The sequence below is a fragment of the Protopterus annectens genome, chromosome 1.part1 (genome assembly GCF_019279795.1).
Source record: "Protopterus annectens isolate FY-2018-M chromosome 1.part1, PAN1.0, whole genome shotgun sequence".
In the NCBI taxonomy this organism is placed as follows: domain Eukaryota; kingdom Metazoa; phylum Chordata; order Ceratodontiformes; family Protopteridae; genus Protopterus; species Protopterus annectens.
Window position 1 is genome coordinate 1,932,565,617 of NC_056726.1, and position 22,158 is coordinate 1,932,587,774.

Sequence of the window (22,158 nt, forward strand, 5' to 3'; positions counted from 1 at the left end):
TGAAAAAGGGTAAATTTTTAACCAGTTGGACTGACCTGGTTAACAAATGCAAAATAAATAAAATAAATAAATAAATAAACCCACTTTTTCTTTTCTTTTAAAGAAATTAGCATGGAGGTAAGCAGGAGTAAGCAATAGTAAGCAGGAGTAAACCTATTTGCATGGTGCTAAGCAATGCCTACACAGGTTAAGCACTTAAGGCTGTCTGTCAGTATAGTTAACCGGAAGTTAGCATTGCTTTCCGCCACGCAAACCCGCTTACAATTGCTTAAAAGTGCCTTAATAACTCTGTATCCAACAGCCCTTGTTCTTCCCAGCAACAAAATAGTCAGCCCTCACACAACTTGAACCCAAGACCCTGCATAACTTAGTAATAGCACTTTACCACTAAGTCATCTGATCTTTAGATATTTCTGATGTTTTTTCAAACATATCATTCAGCACAGTCATTCAGCAGTAGGGAAAAGGTTTGTTAACATTAGTCAAGTTTTGTACATATATATAAATGTATATGTGTATGGAGATGCATACATATATATATATATATATATATATATATATATATATATATATATATATATATATATATATATATATATATATATATATATACACACACACACACACACACACACACACACACACACACACACACACACACACACACACACACACACACACACATAGATATATGTAAATATAGATATATATATATATATATATAATATATATATATATATATATATATATATATATATATAGATATATATATATATATATATATATATATATATATATATATATATATATATATATATATATATATATATATACATAGATCTGAATATGTGTGTGTATATATATATAGTGCAGTCGGTCATCAAATCCACACTCTGAACCTCTTACTACAAGAAATCTGTTCAAAGACTATCAAAATGGGGGTCAAGGGGCCCAAACTAGGGGCCTCTTTTAATTACTGCCCTTATTCCTTCCTCCCCAGCACCAACTGCTCTGCCTTGCAACAAAATAATAAGTCCTGCCAAGTCTTGATTCCAGGGCCTTAAATAATACAATCAAAACAATGCACCATTACACCATCTAAGCTCTATAAAATAGTGATGATTTTCCAAACATATCAGTTAGTGCAGTCATTCAACAGTAGGGAAAGGAGTCTGTAGAATCAGTCAGGTTCTCTATATGTACATGTATATATGTATGGAGATGCATATATGTGGACACATCTATGCATTTTATATACATAATATATATATATATATATATATATATATATATATATATATTTATATATATATATATATATATATATATATATATATATATATATAGAGAGAGAGAGAGAGAGAGAGAGAGAGAGAGATACATCTAAATTTAATATCTACATACATGCATACACACATATATATATAGAAAGGTGAATATGTATATATATATATATATATATATATATATATATATATATATATAAATATATATATATATATATATATATATATATATATATATATATATCAATGTACAGAAATATGACAGCTACAAACACATGCAATCTGAGGGTCATGCTGCTGCACCCTAGAAGTCTAAATCTGAAAATGCACTCACTGGAAGTATTCCTTAAAATGGGGAACAATGACATATGTGCTGTAACCACAGACCTGGTTAAAGGCATCAGGAAGCATCCCTGCACTACCAGCCTATAACTCATCCCACAAATTTTGGCTGCAGAACTTGGACTGAGCCTCCAAAGGTGGCAATATTTCCATATTCATAAAGGATACACACACCTCCAGAGTGGTAGACTAGCATTATGCATTACAGATCTTGCAGGTGTAGCTAACATTGGGTAAGACAGTGGTTCAGGTTGTAGCCTGCTATAGGTCCCCAAACATGTCCCAAGACTCACACTCCATGTCCCTGAACACCCTGGAGAATAATTGTGTCCAACCTAACACTCTCATACTGGTTGACTTCAACTACCCCACAATTAACTGGCAAATCTATTCATGTACCGATGCACTTGCCCATGACATCGACTTGATCCTTACTAACATGGTAGACTGTTGCTGTACACCAGTATTCAACTCCTACCTTGTTATATCTGACCACAAAGTAATCACCTTTGAAAATCCACATCCCTCCCATCCTTATGCACAGGTAACCACCATGAAAGGCCTTTCCAAAGCTATATCCTACTAAAAACAGAGGCGGGTAACCTCACGACAGCCATGTAAATGGAAAGTAGTTGCATAATTGCTGTATCAAACAAAAATGCACTATGAACTCGTACACACATGCATGGATACTGCCATACCCAATAGAACCAAGAACCTCAACTGCAAAGAAAGGAAGCCAATCTGGTGGTCCCCGCCAATAAAGAAACTGTACAACAGAAGGAGAGAACTGATACGGAATAAGGTGAAGTCCCAAGATTGGAAAAAAAACCCTTATCAGCCTCAATTAAAAGTTGAGATCCCCCATCAAATACTACAAAGTTAGCTGTGAAAACAGAATTGGTGCACTTAGTAAAGATTACCACAAGGCCTCATACAGTTATGTAAATAATCTCCATGGCAATACCAAGATTTGCTCTGAGCTACTAGACAATGGCACCTCCTAGACTGAGCCAACAAATATTGCCAATATACTGGCTGACATGTTGAGTGCACACTTTACTCCTCCCCTCCAAACAACCAATCACAATACCAGTACACTGCCTGGCACCCAGTATTATTGCTGCACAGGCCAAGAATACAGCTTTTATGGGGCCTGACAATATCCCTGGCTGTGTTCTACATGAACTACAGAGTGACCTGTCACCTCACCTGTGTGCCCTGTTCAAGCACAGCTTCACCTCAGGCTTTGTCCCTACTGAATTGTGCACTGTTACAGACACCCCTCTCCACAAACAAGGTGTGACCACAGACCCTGAGAACTACTGCTCCAACTGCCTGACAAGTCTCTTATGCAAAGCTATGGAATGCATCATCATGGCACTAATAAACAGGAATATGGGAATCCACAGACTCAGGATCACACATAGTTTACTTTTATGAAGGGTATGTCATACTTACTCAATCAACCTGATCAACTTCTTGGAGTCAGTCACCTGAGCTGTGGATTAAGGCAAGGTGCCACATACAGCCTACCTTGATCTGGCCAAAGCCTTTATAACATTCCCCAATCAGGCATCATGCAAAAACTCACTAAGCTATGCATCAACCCCTATATCACTAGGTGGGTTGCAAAATGGGTCACAGATAGGACTCACAGTGTGGAAATAGATGACTCCATGCCAGACTGCTGAGGAGTCATAAGTAGAGTCCCACAGGATTCCGTCATGGGTCCTCTCATGTTTGGTATCAACTTCTCTGACGTCCATGCCAACATGAAGGGACTCTGGCTTACAATGTTTGCAGACAGTTACAAGTTGGGAGCTATTATCAACTACCCATGTGATGTTGGCATCCTACTGAAAGGCCTCACTGAGACCAATGACCGGTGTCAGTGCCATGGCCTTAAGCTCAATGTCAGAAAATGTGTTGTCATCCCCATTGGGGAAAACCCTGTTCCCATGACTTACCATATCAATGGTAGTCCCCTGAACAAAGAAGGAATTATAAGAGATCTAAATACACAGGTTGACAGCAATTTCTCTTTTGACCACCACATTGCCACTGTGGTTAGAAAGACCTTCTATGTGGCACATTTCAGTACTAACGCATTAACATCCATGAAGGAAGTGGTCATTATTCTCACTGTACTCTTCTTGACAGAGTGACACAGTTTGTTTCAGCATACATATTCTGATGGATGTGAGGTAGGTAAGTGAAATGTATGTCCTCATTTTCTGACAACAATCAAATCATTACAGTGATTTATCAGAGAAATGAGACTAACCTGCAAAACAGACCAGAAATATGAGCAATAAACCTGGACATCCTGAAACAATCCAACCATTTGACATGTATGCTCAGAACCCCTTACTGCAATGAATCTGGACCAAGGCTGACAAAGTGGTCTGTGGAAGCCATGAAAATGGGAAAGTATCTGAAGTACTGGCATAGATAAGCTAACACAGTTGCTGTAGTAACACCCTACTGTGTGCTCTAACATATTTTTAGAGAAATATCACAAGTAAATGAATTAGGGAATCTGCTATGGGTAATTACACATATATTTGCAGATGTATCAGGCACTACAGGGATATAACAGCACTGACAAACAGACACCAGTGTGAAAGTGCATACCCACAACCAATAGCACCACAGTCACAGTCACATACTGGTAAGTCATGTGAACAGTAGAGTATACAGACTGTGTGAACAAATACATCATTGTTTGCCACTCACTCACTAGCCCTACATATACAGTCCCGATTCTCAGTGTAGTATGAATCCTGACCTTGGTACAGGACATGTCTCAGTCTGCCCCTACAAACACATACAGCCAATAGATCAGCAGAAACTGGAGCAGCATGCACAGTTAGATAAAGAAGGAGCCATACCACTTACATCCACCCCCTCCATACACAGCCAAAATAACATGTACATATGACGTGTACACAATCCTGACAGTCTATTAACAATGGCCAGACATACACTGGCCTTTCACATGTACAGGTCACCTCAGAATGTACAGGTTCAAGACTCATATCTATGGCATCTTCTCTGACATGTTTGTGGGTCTACTACATGACTGGGATGGTGGCAGGAATGAAGACAAGAAATACTGATAATAAATATGTTGAGCCTCATTGACATCTGGAAAAAGCCTGAAATCATTTGGGAACAGAGGCACAAACACAGGGGTAAAGTGGACATATTATTGTCATACATTGAGACAGTTACAGATGCTACTGGTATTGTTGTAACATATACTTTATGAGGAATATGACATCAGAAATACTAATAGATGTGAGTATTTACTGACTGCATTCCTCAGAGTCCACAACGGATTTACCAGGGACACCAACTGTCTGGGGAACAGACAAAACATAACAGGCAAACATGTGGCCAGTCTGTGAACAGCGTGCCAGTGGAGAAGTATGTCAGAGGCAGATTGAAGTCACTCACTAAATGCATGTCCACACAAACCCTGTCAATCTATCAGTCCACAATGTGCATAACAGCACTGATGACATAGAATCTGTTCACAAATCTGGGGATATGTCCCCCATGTTGTTCGGCTGTCTGCACATGTCCTGTCCTGTGACTTATTGCCACCTACTGTATGTGAATCTGTAGCTCACCACCTCTGTAATGTCTCTCACACAGGCAAGGAAAAGGGGCAATGCCCACGCTAAGGAATGTCCCATATGTTGGAATTAGCAGCAGTGTCCAGGCCCACAGCACAATACTATGTGGGCACCTACATAGTGGTATGGTCTTAGCAATGCCTGACATCTGAACATCTGTACAGAGGACAGACAGAAAGTAGATAGCCAACAGGTTATGCATTAAGATGAATGTTTTGAAAGACAGAGGTCTGAAACTGAAAGGTATGCCATTACTACATGACAGCAGTTCTCAATGACATGTCCAAAAACATAGTAGCCTACAGTTAATATCATAATAGTAGATCAATATCCAATAGGAGATACAAAAAAACATACAGCTCAAACACTAAGAACAAGATAGTCAGTACTCAGAGTCCCAGCTTTGCATGCAGGGGTGTATGGTTCTAGTACTACAATCTGCAATCTACTTTTACTTGGAAAAGCACTGTTAAAAGTACTAATGTATTGATGCAATATGTGTTAAACTATTTTTGTAAACAATTACACTGCACCTAGTGTAGCATGCAAGTGTGATTGCATATAACCTGGGATACTACCCATGTATAAAACAAATACAAAGAAAAAAGATTGTGGTACTACCCATGTGTACCCAGGTGTCCCATACAGTATAGACACACCCCTTGCTACTGTAATGACAGCACATAGAAGCATGTTATGTACAGGAAGTTAAATGCACTTATTAAATTTGTCATTACCATGCTATTTTATCAGACTGTAATGTGACCAATGGTTATCAGGGCTGAGCTATGCTTAGCAGGTTTAAGCACTGTTTAAATGTAAATACTAAGCAAATTTGCGCACTGGTATGCAAAGCATACACGGTGTAAGCACCTGTTTAACCATATGTTAGCACCAATTATTGTCACCCAAACCCGTGCAAACACACTTAAAGCTGTTCAAAACTGCCTTAATCACTCTGTAAAAAAATTTGCTGTTCCAAAAAACACACACATAACACAATCACACCAAACACCTTCAAAACCTACATTAAACTTAACATACACCACTATCTATGCACTATCCTTAACCCAGCCCTTAAATTAAAGTCCGTCACTACCGCACACTTACCTGACCCACGCCCTAACTCTAAAGTCCATCACTACCCATTTGTACACTTACCTTGACCCGGTCCGAAAATGCTGAAGTCACAGAAGCAGCCAAACTAATTATTTCCCTGGTAAAGAATTCAGGTTTCTAAGGATTTAACATTCTCAACTTTCGAACTACCAAGTTCAGCCTTCCGGTATTCGGCGTTCTCAACGCTTGATTTCACGATAGGAAACATATATATATATATATATATATATATATATATATATATATATATATATGTAAGGGTCTATAGTAGAAGCACGAAAATGCTTCTAAGCGAATACGGAAACAGCGACACATATTCATTGAATCGCATTTAAGCGATTCAATGAATATGTCATAGGGCAAGGAGATAGTTGGTCAACTTCACAAAGTTGGCCTTTCCTTGCCTATAGTCCGATCTCAGAGTTGCTATATTTAGTTACGGAGGGTGTGGGTGGCAGACTGAATGGCCGCATAAGTTTTTCCCAAGGGAAAATTCGCTTACATGGCCGTTCGCTATTTTTAGTTTTCGTGCATTATGTGTCAACTTTTATGTAGTCATACATATGCACTTTCATTTTTTATATATATATATATATATATATATATATATATATATATATGCATACATGTCTCAAAATGCCCATACAAACATATGCTGCTGATAGACCACCCATAACTGGGGCAGCATGCACAGTTGGATACAAAAAGACCCATAATACTCACATCTACCCCCACCACAGTCCAAATAAATAAGTGAACAGTACTCTGCAACAAAATCATGATAGGCCATACACAAAGGCCAGACATACAACAACTTCTTAGTAAAACAATTAAACTGACTGAACATAGCAAAGAGAAATACAACCAGCCAGTAATTCACACATGTTTATTATACTCTGATGTCTTGGCCAAAGCCTTCAAGGAGTAAAAGATTACAGGAAATACTTGCCTTAATCACAAGAAGCAATTAACAATTATATAATTAAATACACAGCCTCCAGTTACATTCCTCATTTAACCCCCTAAGGGATAAAGTATCACATTTAATATTAGTACATTGATTTTGTACATAACAATTATCCTTTTATGAATGTTTCTTCAAATGGAGGAATAGACTTATTCCAAAACAATACCTTGGATCCCACTACTGCCCCCATGGTGAGATTTATTCAAATGTACATCTAAAGAACTGCCTTCTTTCTTATCAGTAATATGTCTTATATGTTCGAACAGCCTAGTTTTAAAACTCTCCCCCACATAACATATGTTATTAGAGCATCTAAGAGCATTCTCCATACACCAACCTCTTGAATGTACAGACTCCAACATGTTTTCCAGCCTTTCCACTCAGCAGGAATGATAGCAATAAATAATGATAGTCCATTATACCTATCAACCTCCTACTGTATGACATCTGGACAAAGCCTGACATAATTGGTGGACAGTGGCCCAAATATATGGCCATACTTGAAATATTGTTGTTATACATTGAGAAAGTTGCTGGTGTTACAGGGTTTGTTGTAACATATCTTTTCTGAGGGATATAAAGTCAGAATAACAAATGGATGTTTGCATTTACTGATTGCAATCACCAGAGTATGCTACTGATTTTCCAAGGACAACACCTGTCTGGGGCACAGACCAAACATAACATGCTAACCTGTGACAATTATGTGGATAGGCCTACAGTTGAGACTTTTGCAGAGACACAATTTTGTCAGACTTAAATTCATGCAGATGTAGCATGTTCAGGCAAACCCTGTTAAACTAGTACTATTCCAAACATATAACAACAATACTCACATTCTGCCCCTAAGTCTTGAACCTTCTCCACCATTCATTTATATTGTCTCCAAAAGTCCTGTTGTAAGGGGTATCAGCTCATACACCTACAGTATACCTTCCTCACATCTAATGGAAAGGTCTAATGCCCACATGGAGTACTCAATTATAGGAGTGTGTTGCCAAGACATTGGCTATTGGAAGAACTACACAGCCTCTTTGCATGCAATTAGCAAGTGGGGAACACCAACTGGTGCACAGGCCATCACATGGTCATGAGCATCACCTACAAAAGCCATGCTGCCACCTATGCAAACCAGTTCTATCCCTGTAGTACAGAGAGAGAGAGAAAGAAAGAAAGAAAGAAAGAAAGAAAGAAAGAAAGAATGAAAGAGAAAACAAAACAAATAAAAACAAAAACCGTAAAGCAGAAGAAATAAAGAAAAGGTAAGTGGAACATGTAAGCATGTAACTGAATGTAGTACTTGGTCTGTAATAATGGGAAATATGATTTGGAAGAATATAAGTTTCAACAAGACTTTCTGTACTAATGTCTTGCTGAACAGCTGCTATGGCCATAGCATCTGGACCTTTCTGCAGTCGGAGAGATCACAGCCATACCTCTCAACTGTAGAGATCTTCACATCATAGGTTTTTGTCTGTTCCTGCTGAACTCTGTACATTTCCGGTGAAATAGCTGAGGACTGAAGTCATCAAGTAATGACAAACACATGAGTTTATGACTCAACATCCTTAACAATATTCACGGTAATGCAAAATGTATTATTCTACAAACTTCCTATGTTTGTAACAGGAATATTTAAAGTCTGGCCCTATGTATCCCCCCATCATTTTGTGCTTTGTCCAGATTTGATGCTCTTAGAGGTTGTGATGTAGGATCACAGCTCAGAAGCCTGACTCACCCTGGGAAAGGACAGCTCACATATGACAACCACCGGTGTGTCTGTCAAACAGTTGTGACTATGCCACTGCTAGGCCAGTTAATGGGATGTTGTCTATATCCATATATTACCTGTGAATATAAGTATGATACATGTTTGTCTTGTAAATCAAAGAGACCTATATAGTGCATATGCATGGTGAAGTACTGTTGCAGACATGTGTTGAACTGCATATGATATATTGAATTAATAACATTCAGCTGTACAGTGTTGTGCTGGACAATAAGAACATTTGTGACTGATATCTGTAGTCACATACACATATACCTATGTTATGTCAGCCAAATCATTGGCAAGACGGTGAGCAATGACAGTGTAACATAATAGCCTACATATGACTGTTGGACACCTTCCAGGTTATGACCATGATGTCAAAGCCTACTGTGCAATCAACTTACTGTTGCAGCTATATTAATACAATATCAATACTGATGTCCCTTTTGTCACCCATTTATGTGTGTCATTGTCCAGACATCCTGCTATAACAGGTTGAGAAGTATGATTGAACAGCAAGATTATTAACATAGAACAGAAATGTATACCAGGTATCCCTGAGCACATGTATGTATGCGTTTGTTCAGCTGGAAGGCACAAAACTAATAACATGGGTGTCAAGCAGTCAGGTACATAGGTTGTGCATGTTGCACGTGTGTAATATCAGTGTCAGTGCATACAACAGGCATAAATGTGTACAGCTACTGGTTGTTGCATTGCCATGACACTGATATGGGTACCAGAGTAGGCATGATTATCAGGTAGTAATTGGAGAAGTGTTCAAATGTGTTATGACCCTCTGTCCATGCATACCACTAACAGCTATATCAACACCTATATACAATGGATATCACAAGTGTACACACCCCTGTTGGAATGCCAGGTTTGTGTGCTGTATGACAATGAGACTATAGAAAATCATGTCATAATGTTTCTCATCTTGAATGTGACCCCTAACCTGTACAGTTCCATTGAAGAACAAACAAAGGTGTTTCTAGGAAGGTGAGCAACTATTGCCAAGTGAAGATGTGCCATGATGTTATAGTCCAAACCAAGATGAATGAATGCTGTAACCATCTCAAGAGGTGCACGCACAACATATCAGTTTAAGGGTGTGCACACTCATTCAACTGGCTTATTGTACTGATTATTATTTCCATATGCTTTCACAGACCAGATTGCTATGTTCTGAATTGAATTGTATAGGCTATAGGTCACATTAAAGGTGGGAATTGTTATGAAATGAGTTATTGTGGTATCATGCTTCAATTGCACAAATACCAGACATTGTAACAGGGGTGTGTACACTTTATATCCACTGTAGCTATATGGACTAAAGTAGTACCTGACCTGTATAACCAGCCTCCACCAAGGTAGAGTAATCCTCTTTGGTGGACAGCAGCAATACACAAACCATATCATAGGTTTCTATATTGGCTGTACAGGGACACATAGGTGCAGGCAACAACTTGGAAGCAAGTCCACCTCTATCTGAGCAAGCATGTAAGTTCACAGGTGCCTTCCTGTAAGGCTGACTATGACTACAAATCAGACATATCCACACCATGAAGGATGATTGCAACAGTGTATCCACATATGGTGTCAGTCTTAGAGGCAAAAACACAATTCACCAGGTACTGGGGGTAAAGCAGACCTCATACACACATACCATGGATATAGCAACCTGCATCAGACAGGTTAGGTGAGAACAGTGCCACGCTCCCCACCCCAGTTGTATAGGGGACATGCACATCAACCACACTCCTCCCCTCAGCAATGGTGAGCATGTACATATTGCCCACTGATGGCAACAACAGCAGATCTCCATGGGGTATGATAACATCACTGTCTGCCTCCTACATGAATTCAAGCATGTGCTCACAGCTCCATTACACAGCACAGTCAAACACAGACCTGCCACCATCCACACACCATGCACATGGAAGATAGCTACTGTCATCCCTCTACACAGAAATGAATGGAGAAAAGGGTTGGGAGGGTGGCCTAATGGTTAAGGTGTTTGCCTTACAAACACAAGGTCCGGGGTTTGAGTCTCACAAGGGATAATTGGCTAGGCTTAAAATGGCTTGCAAGGGCAGTTAGCTTAGTACTAATCTATGAACCTATGAACCTAAAAGAGGATTATGCAATTAAGTGTCCAACATTGGGGGCAATAATATAGCTCAGGGCCAGGAGTGTAATGCAAGCTGCCATAGCCATGATAGATTGGAGGGTTATGATGTAGTTTGGATTATTTGCAAGTGATATCCACTGTCGATGTGCAATTTGACAACCGTATGAGGTCCTGTGACTTTTTTTCCTGTTTATGTCTTTCAGGTAACATGCAGGGGGCTCACCTACCAGCGTTCTCTGTTGGGGAAACTGACATCATCACCCAATATGTGATTGAACATTATTCCCTGTTATTTGGACAGAGAGCACAAGATGTGCAGGTGTGGACCACCCTACGGAATGATCTGGTCCACAGGGTAAATGATGCTGGCCTGCACAGCAGAACTTATGAGCAGGTGCAGCATCAGACCACCGACCTCATCCACCATGCCCGTCAATGGGCTGCTGCTGTAGCGATGGACTGGCTAGCCACAGGTGGGGGCACAGACATCCAGCCCCCACTGACACCCACCGAGGAGCTCCTCACCAATCTTGGGGCACCTGCTCATAGCACAAGCCATGAAGCTGAGGAAAGCATTGTGGAGGTGGGTTGCAACCACACACTGGATGAGGAGCATGCAGGTAAGGGCCCAATGGGGATTACTACACTAATGTATCAGACATACATGTAGCTGTATTGTATCTACATCCATGTGTCAGGTCCAATTGCAGTTGTGGATGGGGTTTTCTAATGCACAGAGGTGTACATCTATGGTGAGGACAGAATATTGTGTATTATTGGGGTTAGTACTATAAATGTGCAGACATGCTGCATCCATCCTTAACCAAGGCCACATGTGAGCCTGCTGACAATACCTCCCTCTCACAGCTACCTAGGACCCTCTGGTCTGCATATGGGACAGCGGCCTGACTATGAAATTGTTCTGTTATTGCCTGGCAATACCCCAGGCACGTGAAGGGGTCTATATTATATGCTCGAAGTTTGAAAACTTCGAAAGTTAAATAATCAAATTTAAATGTTCGAAGTTTCAAACATCGAACATATAATAATAAAAAAATGGAACTTTCCTGACTAGTGTAGGCAGGGGGGCAAGCACCCTTGCACCCCACACCCCCCACACCCCTGCTTTTTAAATATACCAACTCCGAGACCGCACTATAGTGCAGTAAAGGAAAGATTTCCCATACTGTACTGTAGTCCAGTCTTGGAGTTGGTATATTTAAAGAGTGGGGAGTCTGGGGTGTGCAGGGGGACCTGCCCCCCTGCCTACATCTGTTAGTTTTGGGTTTGGGTTTTTTTTTTTACACATGTTCGAAGTTTTATAACTTCGAACATTTAAATTTGATATTTTAATGTTTGAAGTTATAAAACTTTGAACATATGATATAGACCCTGAAGGGCATGCAATTTACCATGCACACAACTATCAGTAATAGCTATATTGGTTTATTTAATAGCTATATTGCTTTATGTGCATATTTACTTGTGGCGGGGTTAACTGCATTGCATCACAGTGGTCACCACTGGGGCCTGTCTTACATGTCTTCAATATTCTGTTGCATACCTCACAACTTGTTAGTACCAAGACGTCTGGACAGAGGCAAGCAAAATGGGCTGGACAAACGGCCTAAGTTAGGGACATGTGTGACACATTAGTGGTATACAGTGTATATAAATTGTGTACACACCCATGTTAAGATGCAAGGTGTTCCTGTTACATACAAATTAGGACCACAATATGTTAGTCCACACCTCTTCCAGCTTTTAATGTGACCCATGACATGAACAGCTCACTTGTAAAATCAAGCATCTGGACTCATGTATTGCACCTACAAGGATGGCCACTTATGAGGGTGGCAGACATTATATCAGCATGATGTTTCAGTCAGGAATGATACCTCTTGCTGCCACATGTGTCAGTACACTCACTGTGGCCTATTTGGCTAAATGTCACATACATGGGATTGTTAAGGCACACAGACCACTTCCAACCACTTATAGGTTGCAAACATTTGGATATTCCAGACACATCTGTACAGAGGACTGTACAATGGTTAACTTGCTGCATGTGAGGCAGATGCTGTTACCACACTATATAAAGTAATGACAGTGGAAGGTAGTCACCAGCTATGTATAGTACACACATCAAAATGGTATAAGCCACACAAGATATGATCCTCACACACAAAGAGTTGCCAGCATTGGGATTAGAACTCCTGCCAAGCTAGGTATTTCTACTATAGTGCTACACAGTTATCAGACACACCACAGAGCTTATAAATTTCCACCTAGTCCAAAGGTGCTTGTAAGGTGGATGACATCAAAAGGACTGCTAAATTGGAGTGAGGGGAAGTGTAAAGGGTAGTACATAGGTCAAAAATGGTGTAACCCCCACACTACATGATTCTGGCACAGACACACACCCACATCCAAACAGTTGCCAGTAGGGAGATCAGAACTCCTGCCTATCTAGTTATTGCTACTGCAGTGCTACACAGTTATCAGACACAACACAGAACTTATACATTTCCACCTACTCCAAAGGTACTTCTAAGTTGGATGACATCAACAGGACTACTAAATTGGAATGAGGGGAAGTGTAAAGGGTAGTACACAGGTCAAAAGTGTTATAACCCACACACTACATGATTCTCACATAAATACATCCAAACAGTTCCAGTAGGGAGATTAGAACTCCTGCCTATCTAGTTATCGCTAGTATAGTGCTACACAGTTATCAGAAGCGCCACAGAGCTTATACATTTTCACTTAATCCAAAGGTACTTCTAAGGTGGATGACATCAACAGGACTACTAAACTGGAGTGAGAGGAAGTGTGCAGGGCAGTACACAAGTCAAAAATGGTATAAGCCAGAGAGTATATGTTTCACACACACACTCTTGGCATTACTTTGATTTGAACTCCTGCCTATCTAGTTATGTCTACTATAGTGTTATGCAATTACAGCATGCACTACAGAGCTTATTGAACTTTCACATGGCCAAGGCTGCTGATAACTGCACAGCTGAAGTAAAGTATTACAGGTGGCAGAAAGTCTGCCTTCAGTTCCACCCTTACATCATGCTAGTTCATTCTGTCTTGCACTTCAAATAGCATTATGGCTTGGCTCTTCACCGGGTTATTGTATCAATAAGTGTGGCACACCTGGGAGCCATCAGCCGTACTTGTTCATCACAGAAGTAGCTCCAGTACATACTAGTTATGCCCACCCCTCCTGGCATGAAGGGCAGTTTTCTGTGATTGCATCCATTAATCTGGTACACTTGTCCATTCTGAGGCACTGTTGCAACTGTCTCATGTACACAGACAGCCCTGCCCTCTAAACTCCAAACACTCAGACCTGTGATAGTTACCTGTATATCACCCAATGTGGACATATGCACTCTCCAGCAAAGACTGGACTAGCAGGTCAAGAGGATAAGATCAACACCTGCACCACACCATGTGGAATACATAGCTCACCATGGCACCCACTTTGATAGCCATGACATACAGTGAAAAGCCACACACCCATATTCACAGAGGCACTCAATGGACATTTATCTAAACAGCACAGACAAGCAAGACAGACACCCACTCAGACACCATGACATGGCACATGCCAAAGAACACATAATTAACCTACACAGAGTACCCCTCAACCTAAGCTCCTAAGGCTAACCACCTTGCACAATACAGTGATCATGGGTAACTCAGTACTGAGGCACACACATATCCTACTCACTAAGTTGAATATGGAGCAGGTAACAGCCAAATATCTATCACATGCCAGCATCCAACATATTCAAGCCAATCATGGCACTCCACAACAACTATGAGTATCACTCTGTATCTATGTGGGTGTGAATGACATGGGACACACCTCCCTGGACTACATGACAAGAGACATGGTTGAACTCTCTGATTATGTGGTCCAGGCATGTGTGACAGTAGCCCCAGGCAGTACACTGCTGTCACACAGAATGATGCTGTGGTACTTTCAACGGATGATTGACTGCAACATTGGCTTACATGTTTTGTGTCCTTCTCAGGGGATCCTGTATCTCTCTACTTGGGATGACTTGATTGACAGAACCCAATGACTAGCCACAGATGTCCTACATCTGTCAGTGCTTGGTTTCCAAGTACTGACTAAGTGTCTTGCCACCCCTATGATGCCTTATTAGGCAGTGTTACTAATATAATTACCACCATAACAGCTAGGCATGTAATCAATCTGAAGGTCATGCTGCTCAACAGTAGACATCTAACTGTTAGGATTCAGTCACTCAAAGCACTCATTGGAGTGGAGGACATTAACATGTCTGCTGTAATAGAGGGGTGGTTCACAGCAGCAGACAGCAGCCCTGCAATATCAGGCTATAATGCATTCCACAGCTGTCAGCCCCCAAACATGGACCACACCTCCACAGGTGGTTTTGCCTCCATATTCATTATGGATAGGAACAACTCCAGCCTAGTATCCCAGCATAATGCATTGGAGATACTTCTGGTACAACTGCCTTGGGGTAATAGAGCAATCTAGATCATAGCCTGCTATGAGTCCACATCAATGTCCCTAGACTGTCAATGCACATTCCTCAACACATTGCCATCTATGATGGTCCAATGCAACACTGACATAATATGAGACCTCAACTACTCCTCCATCACCCGGGGAAAGTAGCCAAGTGCCAGTACAGTGGCCCAACACTTCCTGGGATTCATCATTTCCAATGCCCTGGACTGGCTCATACTGACCTCAAGGTCTCTACTGTTTGGGAAATACTTTTCTGAGGTACAAGCCAAAACCAGTGGTCTGTGGCTAACCAAGTATGCAGATGACTGTAAGCTGGGCACTATTACAACCTTGAACTGTGCTGACTACTTAAATATGAAAGTATTGCTCATCCACAGTTGTCAATCCCTGCATGGTGAGATCCACACAGGCTGTAATCAACATGGAACTCAACATGTCAGCCACACCCCCCACAAAGGTAACCACCTTGCAAAACCTCTCCAAAGCTGACTTTGCAGCAATGAAAACAGGGGTGAATAACCTCACTGCACCCATGACAATGGGAAATTGCTGCATTACTGTGGAATCATACACATGTGCACTGTACAAACAGGTACATGAATGCATGGTACTAGCCAGAGCTAACAGAACCCAGACACTGTCCTCCAAACACTGGGAGACAATGTGATAGTCTCCTGCCATTACTAAAGTGTACAACAGAAGGAAGATACTGTTGCAGAGAAAGGTGGTGTCCCGTGACTGTTGAACTAGCTTATTAACCTAAAACGCAAATTGGGATCCCTCATGGAATCTGCTAGGGTCATCTATGAAGGCAGACATGCAACATACACTGACGACAATCACAACAGCCTTTGATAGTTACATCAACAACCTCCACAGCATTAAACACATGTGCTATGAGTTACTGCACAATGCTAATGCCTATCCTGAGACAGCAGATACCGGCCACAATCTTGGCAACACAATCATTGCCAGCTTTACCCCTCTTTCCCACCACAAGTGAAGTACTGAGTGAATGTGTTCTCCACATGCTGTATCCTGTTTCTGTTCTAGGCATCTGTGTATCACCAGGATGTGGCCCTACAGCAAGACCAAGGGTATGGCTGTGTGTTAACACATTCACCATGTCTTAAGCATGGTACAGCTGTATCTGCATGGATTTCCCAGGTCTGTAACACAGTGATTGCATATGCCTCACAGATTATAGGGCGGAGGGTTGTACTTAGGTATATGTTGATTTAAACATCTGTTGTAGAGTGGAAAATGGTACGTGTTGTGGTTTGGTCACACCTCTGATTGCTAATAACCACTGCCACAGGGGATATTCATCAACCAGACACATTGAGATTACTATTCACACACACACACACACACACACACACACACACACACACACACACACACACACACACACACACACACACACACACACACACACACACAACATGGACAGTGTCTGCGTTGTGCACCTGTCCTACAGCAAGTCCTTTGAATTGCATGAGTGTGCTTAAGATCTCTAGGGCATGTTGTGTGGACAGATTGTATCTTCAGATGTAGCATTCCTGACCTAGTTTGGTGAGACATGGCTGTTTAACTGAGGTAGTGATTGCACCTACATAGACAGTATGATACGGGGATTCATTGGAGTTATTGGAGTCTGTACATACAGGGCATGTGTATAAGGCATGGTATTCCCTTTGTGAGGTACGTTTGCAGACTCTACAGTTGCTGCAGGTGTCCAGTGGGGAACATGGCAAAAGGGCAACTGTACACATTGATTGGGCTACTGAAGAGATGGTACAGGGTAACCATGTCCTTTTACTTGCTGGATAACACACACTTAGTCAGGAGATGTAACACATCAAAATACTTTCTGATGTCAGTGGCACTGTTGTGGTCAACAGGCAGCTGACTGTCAATCTGTGTTTCCCATTCTGTTATAACAAGGTCACTGTTCGGTGGACTACCACCAATGTATTACTTCATGTGAAGTCCAAAAATGAAATCCAGCACAAAGGAAAGATGGAAATTTTGAAAATTTATTGTGGCAAGCTCCATAAATAAAATATCTACAGCAAACCGGTTTTGGCTGAAAGTTCAAGCCTTCTTCAGTGCAAAAAGTATATACATTAGAGCAAGCCCTGATACCTGCTTATATATGTGTACATAAATTAGCCAGAAAGGCTTAATACCTTAATTAGAGTGTTTAGTCATTATTCAAACAATAATCAAACAATCTAAGGCTGAAATTAGCTTAACTTATTCAGGCCTGGTCTAAATAAAGCACCTAGCGTGATTATCCAAGAGGATTCCTTATTATTTAATATATTATGCCAACCAACTTTGGATGTACTATTCGTTTGTATTTTATCAATGATGGTAAATGTAAATTTAGCAGTTTTGTGTACTAAAGTGTGTTTGTAAAGAGCGTTTGAGATTCTTTTATTTCTAATTTCACTTAGATGTTCACTGATACGATGTCTAAAAGGTCTGGATGTTTGTCCATCATAAAATGAAGAGCAGATACAGGTGGCTAGATAGATGATCCAATCACTACTGCAATTGCCAAAACATCTTATTTGTTAAAGTTTAGATGTGTTGCAACTAGTGAATTCCTTGGTTTGAAATATGAGACTCAACTCAGAACTCAACTGAAGCAAACAGTGCAGCAACCATAAAAGTTCAACTAGAAAAGAAAAAGCAGCAAATGCACTGTGTGCAAAATTCCGTCTCTGTGTCTTGGGAATTCACCTCTATTCAACGCTCATAACAGTCCACAACACCTTCAATGAAACCAAGTAGAAGTGAACAAAAGTTTGTTGTAATGCCAACAAACAAAGAATGGTTAAGCGCTTTCACTTGAATAAAACAAGCTTCCTCAGAACACCATAGCTTGCATCACAGTTGTTTAAATAAACATCCTTGACCATTGTTCTCTATTCATAAAATATTAAATAATATTCATGTTATTTCTAAAAGCAATGATGACATATATTTGATTTGGGATGGTGGAGAACAACAGCTAGCATTATTTTTACAATACATCAATAGTAGCAGTAATTTTTTAAAATTTACCTCCTCTAGCAGTCATGAAGGTGTGGCTTATTTAGACACATTTGTGTCAAAAACAGGGGATGAGTTTAAATCCAAAATTTATAGAAAGAACACTTTTTCGAATAGTTATTTGGAATATTCTAGCTACCATCCAAAGAAACAATTCACGAATATATATAAGGGTCAGCTTATTAGAGCAGTTAGGATGACCTCACGGTATGAGGACATATTGGATGAGGTGAAATTTATAACGTCCTTATTTAAGGACAAAGGCTATGACGTTAGAGTTATGGAAAATGTAAGTAATTATGTTGTGAGGAAATGGGGTAACCAGTACAAGCCTTTGTTGGGTGAAAAATATAGGACAGCTATTGTTTCGACTGTGGATATATTGCATGATATGAAGTCTGAAACGTGCACTTTTGGTAAATCTTGCATTTTGGAATTTGGCATATATTCAGGTAAAGTTAAGAAGATTTTAATGAACAACTGGCATATAATATCTGCTGATCAAGATATAGCACCCACATTAGGTGAATGCCCAAGGTTTGTTTATAAGGTAGGGGCCAACATAAAATCTATTTTAGAGAAGGGTATCTTTATTAAGAAGACAGAATACATGAAAACTGAAAAATGTGGGGCATGTAAACAATGTCACACTATATTTCAGGGAGACAGTGTGAAAGTGGATAATTACAAACACACTAGAATTAAATTATGTTGGGGCAACTGTACAACTAAAATGGTGGTGTATATTGCCATCTGTAGAACATGTTCAGGATTCTATATAGGTAAGACTCAAAGGAGTTTAAATAAATGTATATACTCTCACCTTTATAGCATCAGAAGGAAGGATGAAAAAAATGCTTTGTATAAACATATTAAACAATATGGTGACAAACATTATTTTAATTTTGGTATAGTGGACATTGTGCACACCAATAACAGAGGGGGTGACTTTAATAATTTATTATTATATAAAGAATTTTGGTGGCAAATATATACGGATGCTTCCACAATACCAGGTTTAAATGACACTGTATCTGGCAAACCACTATTGGTCTTAAAATGAACTATCAATTAGATACATTGTTATATGTTTTTAAACATGTTTTGATATGATCTAAATGTAAATGTTTTTGTTAACATTTTTTCAGTTTTTTAACTTGTTCACTTTATCAACACATATTACTTGTAGCATTGCTTTTAGAAATAACATGAATATTATTTAATATTTTATGAATAGAGAACAATGGTCAAGGATGTGTGTATAGCTTTAAAATTTCAAACTGAATTTTGGCACCAAAAATGTTATTTAAACAACTGTGATGCAAGCTATGGTGTTCTGAGGAAGCTTGTTTTATTCAAGTGAAAGCGCTTAACCATTCTTTGTTTGTTGGCATTACAACAAACTTTTGTTCACTTCTACTTGGTTTCATTGAAGGTGTTGTGGACTGTTATGAGCGTTGAATAGAGGTGAATTCCCAAGACACAGAGACAGAATTTTGCACACAGTGCATTTGCTGCTTTTTCTTTTCTAGTTGAACTTTTTTGGTTTGAAATATGTGTGAACAAGCACTACAATGGCCACAAGGAACACAACCTGTTAATGAATCACCAAGTAAAGATTTTTGTAAAGTGATGGGTGGGTTATAGCGTTTATAGTGAGTTAAATGTGAATTTATTGTTCTACCTCTTCGATATGAAAATGAACATCGAGGTTCAAGTATTCCATTCAATTGGTCATGGGCCAACAAAATATCCCAATGGTTGCTGATAATTTTTTTAAACCTATAGGTATTGGCCCCAAAGGTGGTCACTAACCTAATGGGTTGTGATTTCTGTGTACTATCATGACCAGTTCTATCCTTATATTCTAATAGTTGAGATCTGTCTATTTGATCCACCTAAGTTATGGTCCGAGAAATACAATCCTTATGGTATCCTCTGGTAAGTAATCTGTTGGTTAGATCCTGTTGGCATGCTTGAAGGCTTTGTTCGGAGGAGCATATATGTTTGATGCGTAAATATTGTGACTTTGGAATGTTGATGATGTGGCGAGGGTGATGACTAGAGGCATGTAGTAGGGTATTGTATTCTAGAAATTTCCTATGTACCTAAGTCTCTAAAGTGTGATCATCCTGTCTGGTGATAGTAACATCCAAAAATATAATCTGCTGGTACTCAATGTGTAATGTAAACTGAATACCCCATTTATTCTCATTAAGATATTGGATAAATTCATGCACGTATGATTGATCACCACACCACACCATCCAACAATCATCCAAGTAACATCTCCAAATATCCAGCTGATCGAGAAAAAGATTATGACTATCGTCGTATATTAACTGTTCCTCCAAAAAGCCCATAAACAAATCAGCATAAATAGGAGCAAAAGATGCTCACATTGCTGTGCCACGGACCTGCCAGTATGCTTTACCTTGGAATTGGAAAACATTTTTAGTTAGTACATGTTCAGTTAAGGATAAAAGGAGTGTATTGAAACCAGGGGTGTATAACTGTGATTTATCCAGCCAATATTGAATGGCCTGTAGTCCAGCCCAATGTGGTATACTTGTATAAAGTGAGGTGACATCAAGTGTACATAAATACCAATCTGGTTCCAGTTGTGCATCCTGAATGATATTAAGGAATTGGGTGGTATCTTTTAACCTAGACCTAACCATAGATAGTAGAGGTTGCAAATATTCAGTGAGGAAGGCAGATAAAGGTTCAGTCAAAGATCCCCTCCCAGACACAATCAGTCATCCTGGAGGACAGGTGGAATTTTTATGTAGCTTGGGAAGTAGATATAAATATTGGGAAATGGTATCTGTTACCTTCAATTGTCTACAAATCTTCTGGCTGATAATGCCTTCCTCTGTGGCTAGGTCTAGAAAAGAATATTTCTTTTTTGAAATTAGGAGTTGGATCAACAACCATATGTATGTAAAAACGGGGATCGGACAATTGCTTTGCCGCCTCAGCCTGGTACATGTCCCAATCCATTACCACAATGTCACCTCCCTTATCAGCTGGTAAAATGACTATGTCATGATTAGGACTAAGATCATGTAGGGCTTGTTGTTCTGCTTTAGTTAGGTTGTGTCTAATCATCTGATATTCATGAGAGAAATGTAAGTCTTTGAGAACACATTCCTTGAAAATGGCCACATGTTTGTCGATGGGGGGCTGAAAATTAGATTAACCAAATTGAAAACCAGTAGCACTTTGAGCATTTGTTGTATCTGAAAAAAATATTTTCATGTTAAGTAATCTGCAGAAATCATTCAATTCA